This window comes from Brachyistius frenatus, unplaced genomic scaffold, assembly GCF_029030835.1.
Source record: "Brachyistius frenatus isolate BFR_SWC_R1_liver_20210118 unplaced genomic scaffold, ASM2903083v1 Contig_91, whole genome shotgun sequence".
Classification (NCBI taxonomy): domain Eukaryota; kingdom Metazoa; phylum Chordata; class Actinopteri; family Embiotocidae; genus Brachyistius; species Brachyistius frenatus.
In genome coordinates, this window is record NW_027210690.1 from 1,373,268 (window position 1) to 1,396,120 (window position 22,853).

Consider the following 22,853-nt stretch of genomic DNA (forward strand, 5'->3'; position numbering starts at 1 on the left):
TCAGAATTTAAACACATCAGATAGAATTAAAACAAAAAATGGCCAATTAAATTTTTTTTGACAAAAATGAAAAGAAATTAAAAACATGTTTTTTTTTATACTTAGATTCATGTATTCGTTGGAGGGATTAGATGTTCCAGGTTTTTTTAAATTTTTTTTACCATAATTATCACCATATTTATGTAAAAATTTCCCCCAAATTTGTTCTAAAGTAGGTAACAAATAAACAATACAAAATCGGAATCAGCTGAACAAACATTTAAAGGATTCAGGTTCAGATTAGTTTTTTATAAAAGTTTTAAAGAGTTTATCTTGTCTAGTTTTTAGAAACGTGTAACTGTCACGTTTAGACGGCCCAACGCGTGGCTATTTCACGCTTTGGCTTGATACTCAAATAACAGATCTTAAATAAAACTGTTGGGAAAATAACTTTGCGACAAAATATGTTCTGAGATGACCTTCATTATGTTGGAGGTGGTTTCAGGAAGAACCGAAAGATTTATGCCTTTTTAAGCTGCTTTTGAGCAAGGCAGGAAGTCGTTTAGCAAACACACGACAGTCTCGATAACAAGCATTCGGTCGAGCTTGTTACCGTGGAGATCCTCACTGATCCACTAATGCGTCGTCATTAAGACAAAAACAATCATCCGGCGGCGGGGATGTTCGTGTTGAGTGTTTTTTTTCCAGTTTTAAGCCCCTCCCCCTTTGATTTTAAGTTCAGTTTTAGTCCACGAAATTTTATTGATTTATACATCGACAAGCCAAACAAATAGTTCAGTTACACTTTAAATGCAGGAAATTTTAAATTTCTTATTTCTCGAACCAGTTGATTTATTTTCCAGTAAAATGTTCATGTACTTCGGCTGAGTATTTTTTACAGTGTATTCTGGACGATCCTGCTGTGTGAAGCTTGACAGACATTCAGTGGTAATAAATCGGGTTTCTTTGTAGAAAACAGCCTGGAAGGAAATCTGCCAAAACTTAGGAGCTGAAAGAGGCTAAAAAAAAAAAGAAGCTCCGTAAGACCCACAGAGTTGGAAAAAAAAAAAATCCTCATATTTGACAGCACTGTTAATAAATAATTTTAAATTTTAAAATCTTAAAAAAAGACGGCGGTTTAATTATAAGAAGAAAGTATTGTGAAGTCAGTTTCCTGCAGCATCACGTCTGCCGACTGTTTCCGTAAACAGGAGTCCCGTCTTTAATTGACCTGATTGATTAACATCAGGTGAGGACCACAGACAGGAAGTGGGGAGATCCCCCCCCGCCCCTCGCTAGGCTAATTAATCAGGGTAGACCAACTCATTTGCATGTTAATATATGCAAAACACCCAGATGAGCCTAAATATATCTTAAGAGGCTCAGAGTGAGGACACGTCCTCCGCCGTCAACATCGATGGCAGGAAGTTCCGATTATCAAAATAAAATCCCCATAATTCTGCAACGATTCTCTTTACGATATGAGAAAACACTGGAAAAAGATTTTAGTTTCAATTTAAAGGACATATAAAAAAAAAAAGCATTCATTTATTATAACATTTATACATTCAAAAATTTACACCGTTTTTACTCACAAAATGTTGTCATACTGTTCAGATTTCAAACTAATAAGAAGGAGTGACTTTAGCTAACAACACCGAGATAACTGATGGACACATTTTATTCACTTTGGATTTGATGAGAGAAGTTGAATGGGAGTCTATGGAGCCGGAGGCTTTTTGGAGCCGACCTCTAGTGGCACTCGCTGGTATTGCAGCTGAAGACACTTCTGGATCAGAACCATTTTACAGACCTGAAGCTACGAACTCTTTTATATCCAGTCTGTTGTCATGCCGCATGCGTTGGCATGGAAACGGAGGTCGCACTGACAAAAACAGCTTTAATATTTTGAGAGTGACACAATACGAACACATTTAGATTACATGTTTTATTTAGTTGTTAACTTGGCGCGACGGGGATGCTGAGATGATCACCTCTGAGCTTCAGCACGCACACACACACACACACACACACACACACACACACACACACACACACACACACACACACACACACACACACACACACACACACACACACACACACACACACACACACACACACACACACTCATTCCTGTGCGGGGCTGGTTAGTATCAGGCTGGTGATGGATGGAGGATGAGGTCAGTCCTGAGGGGGATCCAGGCTCTCTGGAAAAGACCTGTTGTTCTCTCACTGTGTGTGTGTGTGTGTGTGTGTGTGTGTGTGTGTGTGTGTGTGTGTGTGTGTGGGCTGCAGTCCTCTGATGATCTCACACACACACACATCCCGGGGAAAACGCTGCTGGTGATTCCCTCTTGAAGGATCTTCGTGATGTTTAGATGTTGATCACGCGATGACGCCATGACGACGTGCTGATTTGTTCACGATGCGTCGGAGCTGTTGTTGTTCGTGCGGAGGTTGTTTTTTTTAAAACTTTTTTTCTTTTCACGGTAACCGACGGCGATGAGGTCACATTTCATCTAAAGTGCACCCAAATGGACACCAGCACTCTGCTGCAGATGATTATGAATGAAAACTAGTTCGGTGGTTCTGACTGGAAGAATTAAATCATCTTTGGATGAAAGAAAAATTTGCTGGTGGAACAAATTTTCCCTCCGCTGGGCCGTCGCTGTAAAACACGACCGACCACCGACCATGTTTTCAGTAACTCATTTCTTTTTGTGGTAAAATGCAAATCAATCAATCAAAAATTATCAATTGTGCTGTGACTTTTCCAAAAAACAATGTGAGTTGCAAGTGATTTTTTTTCTGGGTGGTAAAATTGTGATAATTATTAAAAGATCCCACTGACTTGTTTTGGTGAACGTTACGAACTAAAAAGCTGTTTGGTGGCGGATTTTCCCCCCAAAAATTTTTGGGCGGTAAAATTGCCATCATTAGTGAAAAATGTTGCCGCCTTTTTTTTTTTGTGATCGGCGCAATCAAAAATGCTAAATTTTGCTGTGACTTTTCACCCAAAAAAATGTTGATTTGTTTTGGGCGGTAAAATCGCTATTATCTAAAATGCTAATTCCATTGTGAGTTTTTTGCTTTGCGGTAAAATCTGCATGAATCTTTTACAAAAATTGCAAGTCAATGGAAAAAAGTTGAGTTTTCTTTGTCTTTGACTCAATAGGTCAAAGGTCGGATTTACAATTCAACTTTTTATTTTTTAATAAAAAGCCTTCGTAAGCAAAATTCGGACATTTGTTGAGAGGATTTGTTCGCAATTCACATTGTTTCTTTCTCAGTCTTTGCTGCATAAAAAAGACATTAAACTTCCTTTCAAAAGTACGGAGCGAGAACCAGATTATACTTTTTTTTAATTTGTTTTAGCTCAACAGCACATAAACTCTGTGGACCTCTGAAACGTTGTTTGTACTCGGCGACGGATGGTTTGTTGAGCGCATCGATCCGCGCTGCAGAGAAAGATGCTGATTGCAGCTCGTCGTGAAGGTTGAACACCGCCATTTAAGTGACGCAATGCAAAGGATGGAAAAACAAAGTGTCACCGCACACACACACACACACACACACACACACACACACACACACACACACACACACACACACACACACACACACACACACACACACACACACACTCCGTGGTCAAGCATGTTTAATTGATCAACAACTTAATTAATCAGGCTTCAGCCAATCAGTGTTGAATGTCACAACAGGTCTCTTTGTGTTGGACACACACACACACACACACACACACACACACACACACACACACACACACACACACACACACACACACACACACACACACACACACACACACACACACACACACACACACACACACACACACACACACACACACACACACTTGTGTATTGTTGTCCTGAAAGTGAAAGTGAGGAGTGATACAGCAGTCTGGAGTAAAAGATGGCAGGACTGATGGGTTCTGGAGTCCTGAGTCGTGTTCAGGTTCAGGTTCAGGTTCAGGTTCTGGTTCTGGTTCTGGTTGTGTTTACATTAAGCTGATGAGAAGCCTGCAGACAGATTGGAAAACGCTGCACTGATGGGCGAGAGAGAGAGAGAGAGACGATACGATGACATATTTGAGTGATTTTGTTTTGTTTTGCAACTGAATACAACAAACGGCGTCTCCTCAGGACGTCGCCGTCATGCTAACTGACGGTAACCGATAGTAACCGATGCAGGTGGAGGGAAAAAAAAAGGAGTTTCAAACCAAGAACTGAGCTCGAAGTCGTAACACGGACTCTCAGTAGTGAAGTGAAGCATTCTGGGAAGTCAAGTCCTCCCCGGTGACCGATGAGAGGTCGCCAGGAAGCGGCCGCGAGGTTCGGTTGGTTTCCGTCTCGCTCGCTCGCTCTTTTTGTCGCCTGCTCCCTTTTTTTGGTGTTGGCACATGTTGCCACGGTAACCACTGCCTCTTTATCTTTTTATTTTTTTTGGGCCAAGTTGTAGTGCAGTTTTTAAAGGCCCACACTGGGTTCACACACACACACAGCAGCTCCGATTCGTCTTTGACTTTCCATCCTTCGCTGACGTCCCTCTCTGCTCTCCAGGTCCCGCAGGAGATTACCCAGAGTGCATCTGGTCGAGGACCGCCCGGAAACGAGCGAGAAGACAAACGGGGAGAGAGAGAGAGAGAGAGAGACAGACGGAGAGCGAGCGAGAGGTTGAAGAGGACGCACAGCGTTTGGAAGAGGAGGAGGTGGAGCCTCGGGAAGAGCCCCTCCCCTCTTGTGAAGCCCCTCCCCTTTTAAAGGAAGTGCGGTGAGTACCAACGTTTTATCTGCGGTCTCCTGGTTTTCAGTCGCATATCCCAGAATGCATTGCGTGTCAGCAGGCTAGCTGTTCTAACCAAATAACGTCGTGACTGCGAACATTTTTTATCGCAGCTGGTTTCCATAGTTATCATTTGATAGATGATGTCATTTTGTTGGATATATGTTTTGGTGTTGGAGATGAAAAGTAACATTTATTGCTGCGATATTAGTTTGAGTGATTAAAGGTTGACGGTGTTGGAAAACGGTTAACGTATGTAATGACTTAATAATGATGATAATAATAATAATAATCCTGCAGCACATCGAATACTTTCAGTAGAGCGTCTGTTGACGACAGTTTCTTCTAGGAAAAGTCGTGTGAATATTGTGGCGATTGCTTGAATTTGCGTTAATTATTGCAATTACAAAATCCTGGAGGGTCTTTTATGTAAAAAAAAAAAAAAACATTTTATTGAAAAATTGATAACAATACAGTATAAAAATGAAAATAAACCAAAGCAAAGCAGTCTATTTGGATTATTTTTTAAACATCAAGTAGAGACGAGAGCTTTGATTTACTAATTAAATCTGAAAAGGCAAAAACAATTTGTTTTATTTTGAAATACGTAGATAGAAAAATCTGTTTCGAGGTAGAAAGAAGCATCAGGAGTAAAAAAAAAAAGAGAAACATTTCAAATCCTCGTCTTCAGCCACCCGAGGAGAGAAACGTGAGCTGGTGACATTTTCTGCAGGACGCTGAACTTTGGTTGAAAAGGGAGTAAATGGCAGTTTGGCATTCTGCGTCGGTGGCGGCGGGTCCGGGGTCGGGTCGGTGGCGGCGGGGCGGGGCGGGGGGGTGAGGGAGGGCAGCTGCTTTTCACGGAGAGGATCGTTAAGTGATATCTTCAGCTGATGATCAGACGTGTTTCCATCATCTCCAGATTGATTATTAAAAGTCTGGACAGCAAAACAAAAATCTAATTGAAACCACATTTGTTTTTTTTTCAGGTGACTGTTGCTTTTTTTTTTTAAATAATTCAAACGAATACTAAACAGGTCAAAGTGTTTGTTTGTGTCCGAGTTTAACGCCTGTTTGAAAGATGATCCAGCAGCTGTGATTACATTTGATTGACAAGTTGAAAGAAAGGTTAGGGTTAGGTTTGATTGACGGGCCTGTGGTGCAGTCAGGTTACAGCTATCGATGGGCGGGACGTAGTATCGTCAGGTTTCCAATCAGATCGGTCAGATCCACCGCTGGCTCCTCCCCCAGCTCGTCCAAATATGGTCACTTCCTGCTCCAAACTAGCAAAAGATGGTGACGGACAGAATCTGAACTGGAGGCTTCATAACGGACGTCGGCGGTTAAAACACCAGTTTTTCTGCTTCTCTGTTTTCACTTCTCACATTTTTCCGTTTTGCTCCGCCGGTCCGGTGAAAACTGAAACACGTGAAGACGTCACCTCGGCCTCTCGGAAAACTTCAAATTCTGTTTTTATAATCTTCTCTGACATCCTGCGGTCAAATCGGGGTGGAAAAAAAAGTTTGAGCCCGACATCGTTTGATTCGGAGCTGAACTCCAGCTCGGCTCTCGCAGTCGTGTCAAATTAAAAACTTCCCTTCAGTGCGGCGCGTTTCGCTCCTTTAACATATTTGCAGCCCAAAGCGGGAGGAGTTAACGGCGGCGTCCTGCATTAATTAGCCCGCTCGTCGGGGTCAGTCGTGTGTCGGGAGTAAAACAAACATTTTTGCAGTTTGTGGAAACAGAGCCAGGAACGACGCCTTGAAGCTACGAGGGAAAACACAACATGTCAGATGCATAAATTATAATCCCTGAATTCATTAGATTATTCTGCAGGATTCCTCTTCAGCAGTCTGCGGCGCACAGATGTTGACTTCTGTTGTCACGGCGCATCCGAAGGGCGAAACGAGGAGAAGATGTTTTACATGCGGAAAGAAGAAAAAGCGGCTCGGCTCCGAAGTCTGTTTGTTACGACGTCGTCCGGAGAAACAAAACCGTCGTGAAGAGAAGACGAGCGTGACGACCATCCGGGGATGGTTGTTCATACATCGCCGGGGCAACGCTGTGCGAAATGAAAATCAAATCACCTACACACATATTTCTTGGAAGTCACGGACGCTGCGTCCTCCAGGTTAAAGAGGAGAGGGACCACCCCGCAGGGTGCCAGCAACACGTCTCAGACAAAGTTGCCACAGCTGCATGTTCACCGCTGCGTTGCATCAATTCTTCTTTTAACGTTGTCTGGATGGCAGCATATGTTGCTCCAAAACCTGAATATCTCATTCAGCATTAATGCTTCCTTCCAGATGTTCAAGCTACCCATGCCATGTGCACTAATGCATCCTGTACCATCACAGATGCTGGCTTTAGAACTGAGCTGATAACAAGCTGGATGGTCCCTCTCCTCTTTAGCCTGGAGGATATACGGGGTTTACATGATTTTCAAAAAATAAGTTTTAAATCAGAATCAACAGGAAGTGATTGTTCAGAAGACCTTTAAAGCGTCACCGGGGAAACGGAGAAGATCGCATCGTCTTCGCCGGCCTCGGACTCCGGCAGGCGTTTATTTATTTTTTCTCCGTCCTGACTGAAATCACACCCGGGTGTCGGGTCGTCGTCCACCAGGAAGAGAGAGAAGAAAAAAAACAACTTTCAAAGTAAAATGAAACCCGGCCTCACGTCTCGGGACTCTTTCTGTCCTCCGTCGGTGTCCTTCTGTCCTTCACGGGAGTCAGAGGAGGAGGATTGAAAAAAACCCACGACTTGGCAGAATACGAGGCCTTAAGAGGCATTTTCTTACCTGTCCTGCATCCAGTCCGTGGAGGTCTTCCTCTTCGTCAGCTCGCTCTGGGAGTTCGTCCTATAAAATGTTTCTTCTTTCACCACCTATCTCCAACTGTAACCTGCATCACTCGGTCATTAACTCCTCGCGTTTCTCGTCCTGTTTATGTGAAAACCTTTCCAGACTTTTAATTAGTCATGTCGAGCGTTCGGGGAACGGTGACGGAGGGGCGGCCGCGAAGGGTGAAGTGAGGAAGAGGAGGGTGAGCGATGGACGGTCCTGGACAGCAACACCTCGAGGTTGTTGTTGTTTTTTTCAGATGAGTAGGTGGAAAGGAGAAAAAAGTCAGAGCGGCACTTTAAAACATGACATTTCATTTTCCCCCCAAAAAATTTCAGAAAGGGAAGTCTGGGCTTATTTGGAAACGTCCCGAAAGGTCTCGTTGGGATTCTGCGGAGTATTTTGTTGTGATGTATAAAATGCATCAAGCAGGATAACTCTGAGAAGTGTGCCAAGGAAAAGAAATAACCGAGGCGTTACTCGCTGCTTCATCTGACTCATTACAAAGTGAGAAAGTTCTGCTATTTTCTTTATCTGACACAAAAGGTGTTGAATTCATCTCCTAAACTTTCCTTTTGTTATCAAACCCGTCTTACTAGATACTGTAAGTCTGTTTTTGCGTAAAATTCTCCCTTTAAAAGCTTAAAAATCTCGGATTAAGCTGTTTTACAATCTCAATAATTGAAGAAACCTCCACAATATTTGCTTGATCTTGCAATTTTGCTAAATTCCTGGGTTTTTGTTTTGTTTTTGTTTTTTTCGCAAAAAACATCGTGAACAGAAACTCTGCTGAAAGTGTTACAACGTAAAAGTTGCCTATCCAAACAAAACCGGCTTTATTAACAAAAGTAAGCGTTCATTTCCAACCAGCGAAGCTCCGCCCCCTTCTCTCCTCTCACTGTCAAAACAAACCGCTGCTAGCTAACCGCAACAACAGGAAGTGACAGGGTTTGTGGGAAATGTGGTCTCATGATGGGAATAAGGAATATAATATATATACAATTTGTTTGTGTTGAATGAATGTGATTTAAAAAGCATCTAGTGCCACTAGAGGCCAGCAAATTTGGCTGTTAGCTAAAGTCACTCCTTCTTCTTAGTTTTCTGGAGGTCCATCTGAAAATAATCCCTCATTCATTAGAAAAGAAGATTCAAGAAGACCTGTTTTTGGGGGCGTGTCTGTTTGATTGACAGGCCTGTGGTACAGTCAGGTTACAGCTATCGGTGGGCGGGACGTAGTATCGTCAGGTTTCCAATCAGATCGGTCAGATCCACCGCTGGCTCCTCCCCCAGCTCGTCTAAATATGGTCACTTCTGGCTCATGAATAAAAACAGAACAGCTTTTTAAAACCAACATAAAATCTTCCATCGTGATCTTTTTACGGACGTGTCCGCGTGTTTTTTGACTTCATTGTCGGTGCAACCAACCACACAGCAACTCTTCATCTCCGAGTTATTCATTTAAAACCAGAGTTTAAAGTAGACGTTCATCGTCGGGATCGTTTCCTCCGTTAAACGACGCGTTGCTGCTTTTGCTTGTATATTAAACACCGTCGAAAAATACCTGGGTTTTATTTCAAACGTGTGAATCTCTGAGCAGCATGTAAAGACTTCTTGTGCTCCGGCACCAGATCCCCGTCACCAGCCTGAAAAAAACCAAAAACCTGAACCAACCGCAGCCAAAACTCACCAGCGCTTTGGCTGCGGTCCAGTCAGCTTTTTCCTTTTTTTTCAGCGTTTTCCTGGGCGGCCGCCAGCCCGCGGGCCACTGCCAGCCCCCACCGGGAGCTCGGCAAAGGTTTTGTTTTCACGGCCCCCTTCTGCTTTGTTTGAATGGGCTTGTGTGAAGCTCAAGGGGTCGGGAGCGGCGTGCTACAACACTGCCAGGGTGACGGGTTGCAGCGCGGCGCTCGGGTCATCGCTGCTAAAAATATTTGCATCCAAGGTGGATTCGATTTAAAACAAAAAAAAACAAAAGCAAACAGGAATACGCTCTCTTCTTCCTCCACTTTCCACTTTAATGCCGGATGAGTGTTTTTCATGACCCTCCGGCTATTTCAAAACCTGATGAGACACGTCGCCGTGCGTACAGATGATGAGATCATTAAGTCTTAATTACCTCAAAGCAAACACTCCCAAAAAAAAAAAAAATCTCTTGTTTTTATTTTTTTAACGTCTGTTTATTAATCACGGGAAAAAAAAAAGGTCTGCGCTGATGAACGGCAGCACCACCTCAACGTCGCGTCGCTCTCTGATCATACTGTCGTTCATAAACTCGCCATCTGTTACCTCCGAATGCTTTAAAAAAATAAAAAGAGATGCGGCGCAGGAAGCGGGGGGCGGAGGGGGGAGGAGGAGGGGTGCTGCTGACGGGATCTTCCAACACAAAACTGCTGGAGGTATCGACTACGTGGGAGAGAAAGTGTGTGTGTGTGTGTGTGTGTGTGTGTGTGTGTGTGTGTGTGTGTGTGTGTGTGTGTGTGTGTGTGTGTGTGTGTGTGTGTGTGTGTGTGTGTGTGTGTGTGTGTGTGTGTGTGTGTGTGTGTGTGTGACTCACCCTCAGAAATCCACACACAGATGCACACACCTGTGGAGGAGGAGGAGGTGGAGGAGGTGGAGGAGGAGAAGGAGGAGGTGTGTGTGGGCCGGACAGATTGCTGCTCGCCTCTCTTTCGTTGAGCTGTTGAACGCAGCCTCAACTCCACTACATCCATTCTGCACTTTGTGTTGTGTTCTTGTGTTGTGTTGTGTTGTGTTGTGTTGTGTTGTGTTGTGTTGTGTTGTGTTGTGTTGTGTTGTTGTGTTGTGTTGTGTTGTGTTGTTTCCCACCAACACACCTGAGCGATGGCCCGTCGTAGCAGTTTCTTTTTATTTCTTTTTATTTACTCTTACGCCGATGATTCACTTGTTTTGCAGCGCGAGTTCCCTCTCGAGGTCTCGGGTGTTAAGTTTTCAACTTTTAGGTTTTTTTATTTTCTGTATTTTCTTTCGTCTCCTCCCTTTGCTTCTGCGAAGTGTTTTGAGGTTTGTGGGTGTTGTGAATTGAGAAAAATGTGTCATCCAAAAAGTCTGTGTACCAAACCCTCCCCCACTCTATTGCTCTTGCTTTTTTTTTTTTTTTTTTTTTTTTTTTTTTTGCAAAATTGTCATCTGAGATCCTGAATTTCTAGAAATGGAACGAGTCTGTTAAAGTTGGTGTTTTGACACTTTTATAATAATAATAATTTACTCTTTTGTGTTTAAATTTGAAGTCGGTGCCATTCATTTGGACTTTAAAGGGTTTTTAGATATGTCGTAAATAACATCTAATTGTCAGCGTAGAGTCGTATATATCTGCAGGAGGATTTAGTCTTTCCTTCAGGACAAACTCAGGGATCAAATTCCCCGTCGTCGTTCCATGTAAACACGAAGGATGCCGCGAGCAGTATTAGATAACGACGTGACGCTGGCAGACGAGCGGGTGGCGATAGGTGGAGGAGGACGTTTTTCAGATTAAAAATAGCCGCTACGTGTAAAAGTTGTGCTTTTTTGGGGGGGAAATGTCAGCAGAAATGTGCTGCTGAGAGCTGCACGGTGTTACTGTGCCGTTTTCTACTACTGATGGATTGGTGTGGAGGTGGAGCTAATTTTAACCAATTCACGGAGTGCGTCGTATTTATCAGCTTCTCTCATCTTTTTTTTTTTTTTTTTTTTTTTTTACATCTATTATGAAAATAGTGAAATACTGCTGTGAAATACAGAAAACACAGTGGAGTAAAAAGTGAAATAGTGAGATAGTTACCTCTTGGCACAAATGTTCACTTGGGCTCAGAGAAGAACTGATATGATTTTTTTGGGGGTCAAAGTTCAAGGTCAGTATGACCTCACGCTGACCCGTGCTTGTGAGTACGACATCTCAGGAACGCCTCGAGGGAATTTTGTCAAATGTGGTACAAACATTCATTTGGGTTTAAGGATGAGGTGAATCGATTCTGTAGATTAAAGGTCAGAGGTCAAGGTCAATATGACCTCACGTCCGTCCTGTTCGTCTGTCAGTTCTCTTCTCGTGGATGTGATATCTCAGGAACGCCTCGAGGGAATTTACAAAAATTTGGAACAAGCGTTTACTTCTTCTCTTGGATGTATTGATAAAATGTTGGTGTCCAAAGGTAACCGTGATCCCACAAAACACATTTGTGGCCACAACTCAATCACTCATATGTTAATTACGAAAACATCCCTAATTCTACTTGTTTTTTATGTTCCACAATCTTATTATTTTAGAGAAGGATAACATCTTTTAAATACATTATACAAAACTTTTGTGGGACGATTCTTAAAATATTTTTAGAATATTTTGTTCTGTTTAGAAAATGTTAGAAAATAGTAAGAAATGTCTTAACACACATAAAAGCTGACGTCTTTGAGCAGACAGAGAAAAGAAAAGCAAGTTTGAGAAGCTTGAAATTGAAAAATGTTTATTATTTAATTTTCTGTGGACTTGCTGTTTCATTTTCTGTCAGTCAGCTTTTGGAATATTAGACAAACTTCAAAACCAAACAAGATAAAGAGGGTTTTTTCCTTTTCTTTCTGATATAAGGTCACGGTCGGATACAACTGAATTTAGTTTGTGTCCAAATTCACTTTTTTATGCTTTAATAGCAGACAGTCTGAGCACAAAGGAAGGTTCATGATCCAGAGAGGTTTTACAGTCTCCTAATTAATTCATTAGAGGTGTATTTTGGATGTAACATGAAATAAAGTAATCAAAGTGTCAGGTGAGTTTGCACCTCGGCAGATTGCCAATTAAATGATGGATTTTCAAAGTGGTAGAAAGAAGTCTTCTCTGCAGAGGAAACATTTGCTCGTGTGCAGATTGATCTTCACGATAATAATCTTTTCTTCCTGTTTATGTGCTGCTGCAAACCAGAATCACGGCAAAGCGTGAAATGGACACGCCCATCCACTGCAGCAAAACGTGATATAGCTACGCTAGGTGATATCAAGGCGTGACAGTTACACGTTTTTCTCTCGACGCTTGTCTGGTCACCTCGGATTTGTCCAAGAAATGCATAAAAATTCCCCCAAAAGACTATTTTAAAAATAGCACAGTGCTATCTGTATTACAACCAAATAAAAAAAATATATACTTTGGTCTTTTTCAGAAAAACTAAACAGGGATTCACGAGCGATAAGCTAAAAAGTGTACCGAAGGGATTTTTTTTATTACCGCGCTTCCGTAAACAACCGGCCACAGTCAAAACAACAGGGACTCAAATTTCAAACTCCAAAATAACGACTTTACAAAGCTGGCTTTCCGTTATGAAATCTGGAGTCTCCGACGTTAGATAACCTTGATGACATCACTGTGACGTCATCACTTTTCCGGGACCACACTGGACAGTTTCCAAACCGATCTTCGTGTGGAAAAAGGAAATCAGCGGACCGTCCCTTTAACATGATATCTTTTCTCAATGCAAGAAACAGCAGTTGTTGCTTTTTAACTTATCCTTGAAAACTTCCACCGCCAAACTTCTGTCTCTTAATTTTCCTGAAATTATGCACCAATTTCTACTAATTTTAAAACTGAATTTCCACCGCCGGCTGCTGTGATCTTCCTGACAAAACGCATCTAAAAAGCGTGTACTCTGTTGGTCATTAGTAAAAGGCTAAACGCGGGTCGCTCAGGAGCTTTCTCTTCTGCCGCAATTAGCTTGTTTCCCACTTTCGTCTTCATTTTTCAAAACAAATCGGTGAGCATTTTCTTCAACTGTAATTGGATTAGTTACCTTTAAAATCTCCATTTCTACTGTGACTCGAGCTTTTAAAAACCTGTAAAATTGCACCTTCTTGACACGTCCCAGTGGAACAAAAAAATATATTTTAAGAATATATATATATATATATTTATATATATTTATATAAATATATATATAAATATAAATAATTAAAAAAAAAATATATATATATATATATATTTTTTTTTAGGAATACCTCCTGAGTGGCACTTAACAAAATTGAACAAATGTGTTGTGGACGGATGGATGGATGGATGGGTGGGTGGTGGGTGGGTGGGTGTATGGAGCGATCGGGTGGGTGATTTGTTGGAAAGCTGCGAGGCAGAACTACCTTCCACACTAAAAACAGTCTACACTCATTACTCTGGAAAACACTTGACTCCATCGTGGCCTCAATTATGAGGTGATGGATAATCTCCAGCGTTACCGAGCTGCTGTTGTGGTACGGGAGGACAGGTGGAAGGGAGGGAGGGGGAGAAGGGAGGGGGGTTGTTTCTGCAGCTTAATGCCTGACCTCCTTTTCGTTTTATAGACGGGATTCCTGAGCAGGACGTACACATGCAAAAAAAAAAAAACGCAGCAGCAGACTGGTTTAATACCGGCTGCTGCTTTGACCCCCGCAAAATTTTCTATTAATTATTCGACTAAAACCTCCAGCTTATCTGAAATTCTATTATAAAAAGTTTGACGTTTTTCCTTCTGTTGGAGATTTCTTCTGTAAAAAGAGAGTTTTTCCTTCTGTTGGAGGTTTCTTCATGTTAAAAGAGAGTTTTTCCTTCTGTTGGAGGTTTCTTCTGTTAAAAGAGAGTTTTTCCTTCTGTTGGAGGTTTCTTCATGTTAAAAGAGAGTTTTTCCTTCTGTTGGAGGTTTCTTCATGTTAAAAGAGAGTTTTTCCTTCTGTTGGAGGTTTCTTCTGTTAAAAGAGAGTTTTTCCTTCTGTTGGAGGTTTCTTCTGTTAAAAGAGAGTTTTTCCTTCTGTTGGAGGTTTCTTCATGTTAAAAGAGAGTTTTTCCTTCTGTTGGAGGTTTCTTCATGTTAAAAGAGAGTTTTTCCTTCTGTTGGAGGTTTCTTCATGTTAAAAGAGAGTTTTTCCTTCTGTTGGAGGTTTCTTCTGTTAAAAGAGAGTTTTTCCTTCTGTTGGAGGTTTCTTCTGTTAAAAGAGAGTTTTTCCTTCTGTTGGAGGTTTCTTCATGTTAAAAGAGAGTTTTTCCTTCTGTTGGAGGTTTCTTCATGTTAAAAGAGAGTTTTTCCTTCTGTTGGAGGTTTCTTATGTTAAAAGAGAGTTTTTCCTTCTGTTGGAGGTTTCTTCATGTTAAAAGAGAGTTTTTCCTTCTGTTGCAGGTTTCTTCATGTTGAGTTTTCCTTCTGTTGGAGGTTTCTTCATGTTAAAAGAGAGTTTTTCCTTCTGTTGGAGGTTTCTTCATGTTAAAAGAGAGTTTTTTCCTTCTGTTGGAGGTTTCTTCATGTTAAAGAGAGTTTTTCCTTCTGTTGGGGGTTTCTTCATGAGGTTTTCCTTCTGTTGGAGGCTTCTTCATGTTAAAAGAGAGTTTTTCCTTCTGTTGGAGGTTTCTTATGTTAAAAGTTTTTCCTTCTGTTCCTTCTGTTGGAGGTTTCTTGTTGGAGGTTTCTTATGTTAAAAGAGAGTTTTTTCTGTTGGAGGTTTCTTCTGTTGGAGGTTTCCTTCTGTTGCAGGTTTCTTCATGTTAAAGAGAAAAGAGAGTTTTTCCTTCTGTTGGAGGTTTCTTCTGTTAAAGAAGTTTCTTCAGGTTTGTTAAAAGAGAGTTTTTCCTTCTGTTGGAAGTTTCTTCATGTTAAAAGAGAGTGTTTTCCTTCTGTTGGAGGTTTCCTTCTGTTAAAAGAGAGTTTTTCCTTCTGTTGGAGGCTTCTTCATGTTAAAAGAGAGTTTTTCCTTCTGTTGGAGGTTTCTTCTGTTAAAAGAGAGTTTTTCCTTCTGTTGGAGGTTTCTTATGTTAAAAGAGAGTTTTTCCTTCTGTTGGAGGTTTCTTCATGTTAAAAGAGAGTTTTTCCTTCTGTTGCAGGTTTCTTCTGTTAAAAGAGAGTTTTTCTTTCTGTTGGAAGTTTCTTCATGTTAAAAGAGAGTTTTTCCTTCTGTTGGAGGTTTCTTCATGTTAAAAGAGAGTTTTTCCTTCTGTTGCAGGTTTCTTCATGTTAAAAGAGAGTTTTTCCTTCTATTGGAGGTTTTTTTCATGTTAAAAGAGAGTTTTTCCTTCTGTTGGAGGTTTCTTCTGTTAAAAGAGAGTTTTTCCTTCTGTTGGAGGTTTCTTCTGTTAAAAGAGAGTTTTTCCTTCTGTTGGAAGTTTCTTCATGTTAAAAGAGAGTTGTTCCTTCTGTTGGAGGTTTCTTCATGTTAAAAGAGAGTTTTTCCTTCTGTTGGAGGTTTCTTCTGTTAAAAGAGAGTTTTTCCTTCTGTTGGAGGTTTCTTCATGTTAAAAGAGAGTTTTTCCTTCTGTTGGAGGTTTCTTCTGTTAAAAGAGAGTTTTTCCTTCTGTTGGAGGTTTCTTATGTTAAAAGAGAGTTTTTCCTTCTGTTGGAGGTTTCTTCATGTTAAAAGAGAGTTTTTCCTTCTGTTGCAGGTTTCTTCTGTTAAAAGAGAGTTTTTCTTTCTGTTGGAAGTTTCTTCATGTTAAAAGAGAGTTTTTCCTTCTGTTGGAGATTTTTCTTCTGTCCTGTTATTTTGTCCTACTTACGTGGGAATTGTTGAATTGTTGTGTTCCTCTGTTTAATGTTGTAAAGTTCTGTTGTAAGGACTGCTCCAAACTGCTTTGAACTAGCAAAGATGGCGACGGACAGAATCTGAACTGAAGGCTTCATAACGTTCACAAACCAACGATGACATCACTGCTGGTCGACGCTTGGCAGTTACCTGCGGTGACATTGAAGCATTTTTTTTTATCTCAATATAGTTGCAGTGACGTCGGAGTTTCGACGCATACCAGTTGGTTAAAAGCTGCTCGAAACGAATGATCGCAAAGTCATGCAAAAATCAAAACCGAAACAGTAGAAGTTTCTGAAGAAAAAAGAAAAGAAGGAATGTTTGATGTTATTTGACAGGAACCCCTTCGTGTTAGCGGAGTCGGTTTCTTACGACTCGTATGACATCACGTCGAGGTGTTAACAGCGCCCGCTGAAAAGAGGAATGTGGGGTTACCAATATATATTTTTTTAAAAACACGCTTCGTAATGTGCTCGCGTATCTTCCCGAGAGCTGGCGTTGAAAAAAAAAGAAGCTGAGATCATATTTGTGCCTCCTCCAAAGGTGGTCTCCCGTCGGTAAAGCGCCGCTGAATATACTTCGACTGATATCAAATGCCGCTTCTCCCGGCGAAGGCCAATTGGAGATAGACTGCTGAGAAATTTTCTAAAATTGCTATTCCAAATTTACAAGGTGGAGCGCTGCCACCGTTAGACAGTTTAGGGAGAGCTGCGGTGCGTAAAACCGTTTTAGTTCGTCTCCTGCTGTGATGCAATCTGTTACGAGCATCAGTCAAATCACCCTCTCTGTTAGAGGATAAGAAAACACAGCCGTCAGCCAAGTCGGTAAACTCGGTAAACATTATGGAGGAATCCCCCAACCTGCGTTTCCTCTGCAGAGACCAGAGACGAAGCTTTTTTTTTTTTTTCCTTCTCTGCTCTCCGAGGCAGTTACGGCCGCACAGGTCCTTAAACGTCGAGATTTAAGGATTAAAGATTTATACAGACGCTTACACGTCTCGTTAGAGACCCTTTTTTTTTTTTTTTTTTCTCCACCGTGTAATTGGATGTTTTCTTTTCTCTTTATGTCCACTCTGATTAATCCACGAGCACAATCTGCTTACTGCTTGCTTTGCTCAACACAGATGGGCTTTTTGTTCCCCAAAATATTTCATTTTCCTGGTGTTCTTTTTTGTGTGTGTGTGTGTGTGTGTGTCCTTATTCTGCCCATTTACGGTGTCACAAGTGACAAATTGAAAGGACAAATTTAAATAAAAACTCAGTCGGGACCGAACTGTCGACGCTCCCTGCCGTCGTCGTTCCAAAAAAAAACTAAACGAGGGAATGTGTATTTTATCCGTTCATTAGTGGGACAATGAGATGAATACAGGATACAGATTAAAAAAAAAAAAATCACAGGGTCATCTGAGGTCTGGGAATTCGCATTTAATCGGAGGCCAGCGGTTGGTTTAATCTCCATTTCAGTGGTTGCTGACGCTCATGGGTAATGTAGTAGCCTTTTAATTTTTTTTTTTTTACTTAAGATATGGTAATTGTTGTTGAACGATTCAGTCGTTGAGCCCTCGGCTGTTTTAAGGGGGATTTTAAAGCTCGTATCGCAGTCGTTGTTGGGGTGAACCATTCATGTTATATTTAGTTTTTTTCAGGACAGTCTGAGATATCGTAATCTTCCATCATTTAATTTGATAAGATTTACAGATTTTTTATGAGCCTTTGTATGAAGGAAAAAATATTGTCTTGCATAGAATGCAATGATTTGCTAATCGTATAAATTGAATTGCAAATAGACAACATATCAAAGAATTCTTATTGTTTTATGAAAAACTGAATGTGATGTCAGCAACACGTCTCTATAAAGTTGTTCCAGGATCATGTTCACCGCTGTGTTGCATCAACTCTTCTTTTAACAACACTCTGGAAACGTTTGGGAACTGAGGAGACCAGTTTCTGGAGTTTTCAAAGTGAAATGTGGTCCCATTCTTGCCTGATAGAGGATTTCAGCTGTTCAACAGTTCAGGTTTTTTTTCATGTCCTGATGCTTCAGATGTTTTCAATGATTGACAGGTCTGGACTGCAGGAGGCCAGTTTATCAGCGGACTCTTCTACTAGAGAACCATGCTGTTGGAATACGTGCAGAATGTGGTTGGACGTTGTTCTGCTGAAATAAACAAGACTTTCCCTGAAAGAGACGTTGTCTGGATGGCAGCATATGTTGCTCCAAAACCTGAATATATCATTCAACATTAATGCTTCCTTCCAGATGTTCAAGCTACCCATGCCATGTGCACTAATACAGCCTCACACCATCACAGATGCTTTTGAACTGAGCGCTGGTAACAAGCTGTATGGTCCCTCTCCGCGGCGGTGGCTTTGTGTCTATTTTATTCATCTGAATTGTTTCAAAACTGCATGTTTACTCGAACATGAATATAATCTATTGCTGGGAGATAAAGGGGGAGGAGCCTAAGAAGAATACATGCACAGAGGCCAATCACAATTCTGTTATTCTGCAGCGTGTACTTCTACTGCATGACAAGCAAAAGTCAAAAAGTTACCGCCACAACACCACTCTGATTTTAATGCAGCCAAGAAATTAAAAAACAAAACAGGATCTGCTGGGTTTTTTTACTGTTTGATTTTCTAAGAAAACAAAATCATTAAAAAAAATAAAAAAAAATCTCTTGACACTTGGTAAACGCAGAGTTCCTCCTCTGTGTTTCTGAAGAGGGATCTTTGTTAGATCGGTTCAATTTGTCGTTTTTTTTCGTAGAATCCTTGAGGGGTCAAGCTTGGATGGAGATTACACAGATATCCTCTTATTTTAAGAAAAAAAAAAAAAAAAAAAAAAGAATTTCTCCTACAATTCATTTGCGAATGCCGGAATTAATTTTTTTCCTCAAACAATTCCCCGAAGACGAAGAGAAGGAAGACAGAAACGGCCCATGAGTTTATGAATAAACAGTTCGGTGCCTGTTTGTTGATGAGAGCAGCTTTAGTGCGGCTGTTTTTCTGTTGTACAATCACGTTAAAAAAGACTGGAACTGGTTTGGTTTGACGCTGCATTCGACTCCCCTCCCGATTTGCCTGTTTTTTTTTTCCTGTCAAGGCATGAAACAGCATCAGAATCGCAGAGAAAGCGGGACCTGGACCTGGAGCCTCCATCTGCACAGTATTAGCCTCATTCACCCCCCCCCCCTCTTTTCTTTTCTTTTTTTCTGTTGTGAGCTCTATTTTGAATTAGTGCTGCATGAAATTTTCCACAAAAAAAAAAATCCTCCTCAAGGGTCAGACAACAGCAGAAAAAGGAAACCAGACCTGGACCGAGTGTGTTGTGTGGGCACGCCTGGAGGAGAGATGCGAGCCGGAGCTCGGTTACACAGCTTGTTTTGAATTTTATATTAGTTTTTTTTTAAAGCAGAGTTGACGTGTGTTTGTTCTCGCTTTTGGAGGATTGGCGAAAACGTATCGGATGTGTAGACGGGCATCGAACCTCAAGTATGTTTTTTTGGTAACAAACAAAACGTGTCTGTGGCGCAAAGTAGGAAAGAATCTAAAGCATCTTAAAGCTGCCTCTGAAGGTTGAATACATTTGTACGATCGTTTAATTCAAACACAAATTTACGTCAAATTTTTGGGCTTCTTGTTTTTGATTGAATTTCGGTAAAAGTTTTGAACGGATGCCGCGATATTTACTGTCAAAAGTTGCGTAGAAACTGAGCGGTGACGTCACACGTTGGTTTGTGAACGAGCCTCCAGTTCAGATTCTGTTCGTCACCATCTTTGCTAGTTCGGAGCAGGAAGTGACCATATTTGGACGAGCTGGGGGAGGAGCCAGCAGTGGATCTGACCGATCTGATTGGAAACCTGACGATACTACGTCCCGCCCACCGATAGCTGTCACCTAACTGCACTGCAGGCCTGTCAATCAAACAGACACGCCCCCAAAAACAGGTCTTCTTGAATCTTCTTTTCTAATGAATGAGGGATTATTTTCAGATGGACCTCCAGAAAACTAATAAGAAGGAGTGACTTTAGCTAACAACACCGAGAGAACTGATGGACACATTTTATTCACTTTGGATTTGATGAGAGAAGTTGAATGGGAGTCTATGGAGCCGGAGGCTTTTTGGAGCCGACCTCTAGTGGCACTCGCTGGTATTGCAGCTGAAGACACTTCTGGATCAGAACCATTTTACAGACCTGAAGCTACGAACTCTTTTAGAAAAAGTTTGTGATTGGAACCAACACATGAACACAACACGGTGCATTTTGAATTTCCTGGAACTTTTCTTTGACCGCTCTGATTGGCTCTGCCTCCATTTCAGCAGTCACTGAGGCTCATGGGTAATGTAGAACTCAATTCTTTTACCGAGACACATGATGATTGTTGGGTGGTCTTCGATGATTCAAGCGACTCCGGCCTCGTCTCTGCGTTTGATGAAAAGGGATTGTGGGAAACGCGGTAAATCACCAGCAAAAGTCGAGCTGAGACGAGTTCTGATTGGTCGGTCGGTGTTTTGTATGCGGCACTTTTTCGTGCTGGTACATTTCTCCGAGCAGTATTTTTTTGCGGCGCGGCGGCGGCAGAGCAGGAAGAGAGAGTGGGAGTCGTAGCGAGCCTCTACATCTGTGCAGCATTACACTTGTTAATCTTCTCTGAGAGGCCAGAGCTTGTTTTCTCCATAACATCTTGATTCTTTCCAAGTAATTCTTCCCTTGGGGGGGTGAGTTCCCCTCCTGGGTCAAAGGGGTTCAATTTAACTAGTAGGCGGAGCCACAGTGAACTGGACGGTCCCGTACGTTGTGTTGTTCCCATCGTGCAGGAAATTAAATTAACTCTCCATCGTTACTCACTTCAAATATTTGGGTTTTAAACCAAAAAAAAAAATGGACGTAGTTTCCATGACGATACTCACGGACCTTCCTGAAGAACAGTTTCGAAGCGCGTGACTTAATTATACATAACTTTAAGACTTAACACCATAGAAACGATGACTTCTATAAAAAAAATAATCGTACACTCGTCGTGAACTGGGAAATTAGCTGCAAAGACCAAAACTGTTTTTGTTAATTTCTGCTGTTAAGTTGTGCAATTTTTGCCGCCAGCCTCTAGTGGACATTTGAAGAACTGCAGCTTTTGGCTTTATGTTTCTGATTGGTGGATGACGAGTTACTTCCTGGTTTGATGTCTTGTGCTGTAGTCTGACATCAACTTGTTTTCGTTGTGTTTTAACGTGGGGATTGACTCTCTTTCGGATCCAGCCTCTAGTGGGCATTTGAGGAACTGCAGTTTTCAATACTTACACGTTTGGTGTGAGCAGTGTGGGAATCGAGGTGTTTCATGATTTGTTTGAGTAACCGGCGATAATACTAATCGAGTTATGAGTTTTAATTAATCATCCCTAAATATTTAAGGTTGATTTGTTTGTTTTCAATCCAAATGTTGCGCAAACTTTTACAAAATTTTCTGATATTCTGCCAAAAGGAAATAGCTGGTAATGCGCAAAGAAATCCTGCACAAACTCGTAATTAATTGGGATGAACAGTTGCTGATTCTCCTTTCCAGTGTACTCAAACCATAAAGAAAGAAGAGGCTGCGATGACATGACATAATTAAGAAAAAAATGTCAGGGTCTCTTTGAAAACCTGCAAAAAAACCCAGTTATTTTGTGAATTTCCACGGCAACCTCCTCCTGCCGTTACCATCATCGTACTACTTAAAATCCATGTCAGAGAAATTCACAATTTTCTTTTGGGATGGCTGAAAGATGGTGAAAAGAACAACTGGAGTGTCGAAGCAGTGGCGAGGTGGCAGCAAAAAATTAAAAAAATAAAAACCTCCACGCGGTTGGCAGTCAGATGTGAGCAAAAAAATAAATCCCGCAACGACACTAATTCAGCCACGGACAATTAAATAGGAGCCGTTTTTCCCAAAATGTTTCTCAGCAGGTTTTGTTTGTTAATGAAGCTCAAACGAAAACAATTTTTTTTTTAAATAATAAAAAATACTCATATTTAAGGTTAGATTTCTGTAAATCCAGGAGAGTGTTTGATGCTCCGGAGCGACCGGTCAAAAGAGGCTTAAAAAAAAAAACACCCATTGAGGTACAAACGCTCGTGGAACAGATGCTAACTTGGTGAGGGGTTCGGAGGGGGGAGGGAGGACGGGGGGGTACCCACAAAACACAGCCCGTTGTCGTGGAGACCGGGCCGAGCTGACAGCGAAACATCCAAACTGAAGAAAACGGGGAAGGAGGAAACTAACTGATATTTAGAGCAGATATATAAACACACTTCGATCGGTCCTACATCTGTGCTGCATTAGTCTGTGTGTGTGTGTGTGTGTGTGTGTGTGTGTGTGTGTGTGTGTGTGTGTGTGTGTGTGTGTGTGTGTGTGTGTGCGTGCGTGTGTGTGCGCACGAAAACACGGAGGAGTTTTGTTTGACGCCGTCGCAGGAATTAACAGGATGTCAGACGACAAGAAGTTACGCCGACACACAGCGGTCTCTCTGTCTGCTTCTTCCAATGGTTTGTGTTTGTTTATGGCAACAGGAGATTCAGACCCATCTGGTGTGTGTGTGTGTGTGTGTGTGTGTGTGTGTGTGTGTGTGTGTGTGTGTGTGTGTGTGTGTGTGTGTGTGTGTGTGTTTGTGGGTGGGTGGGTTGAGCTTTTGGTTGAGAGGCCGTGCAGAGAGAAGAAGAAGAATAGAATTGGC

General features: G+C 41.6%; 1 protein-coding gene across 1 annotated transcript in view; it reads left to right on the forward strand.

Annotated features, from left to right (window-relative positions):
* Positions 1-22,853, forward strand: part of LOC138627742 (zinc fingers and homeoboxes protein 2-like) — a 94,376-nt gene that overhangs the window by 22,831 nt on the left and 48,692 nt on the right. Inside the window, exon 2 of the mRNA XM_069710294.1 lies at positions 4,566-4,776. The gene's annotated coding sequence lies outside the window, so the exon portion shown is untranslated. The remainder of the gene's footprint in view (positions 1-4,565; positions 4,777-22,853) is intronic.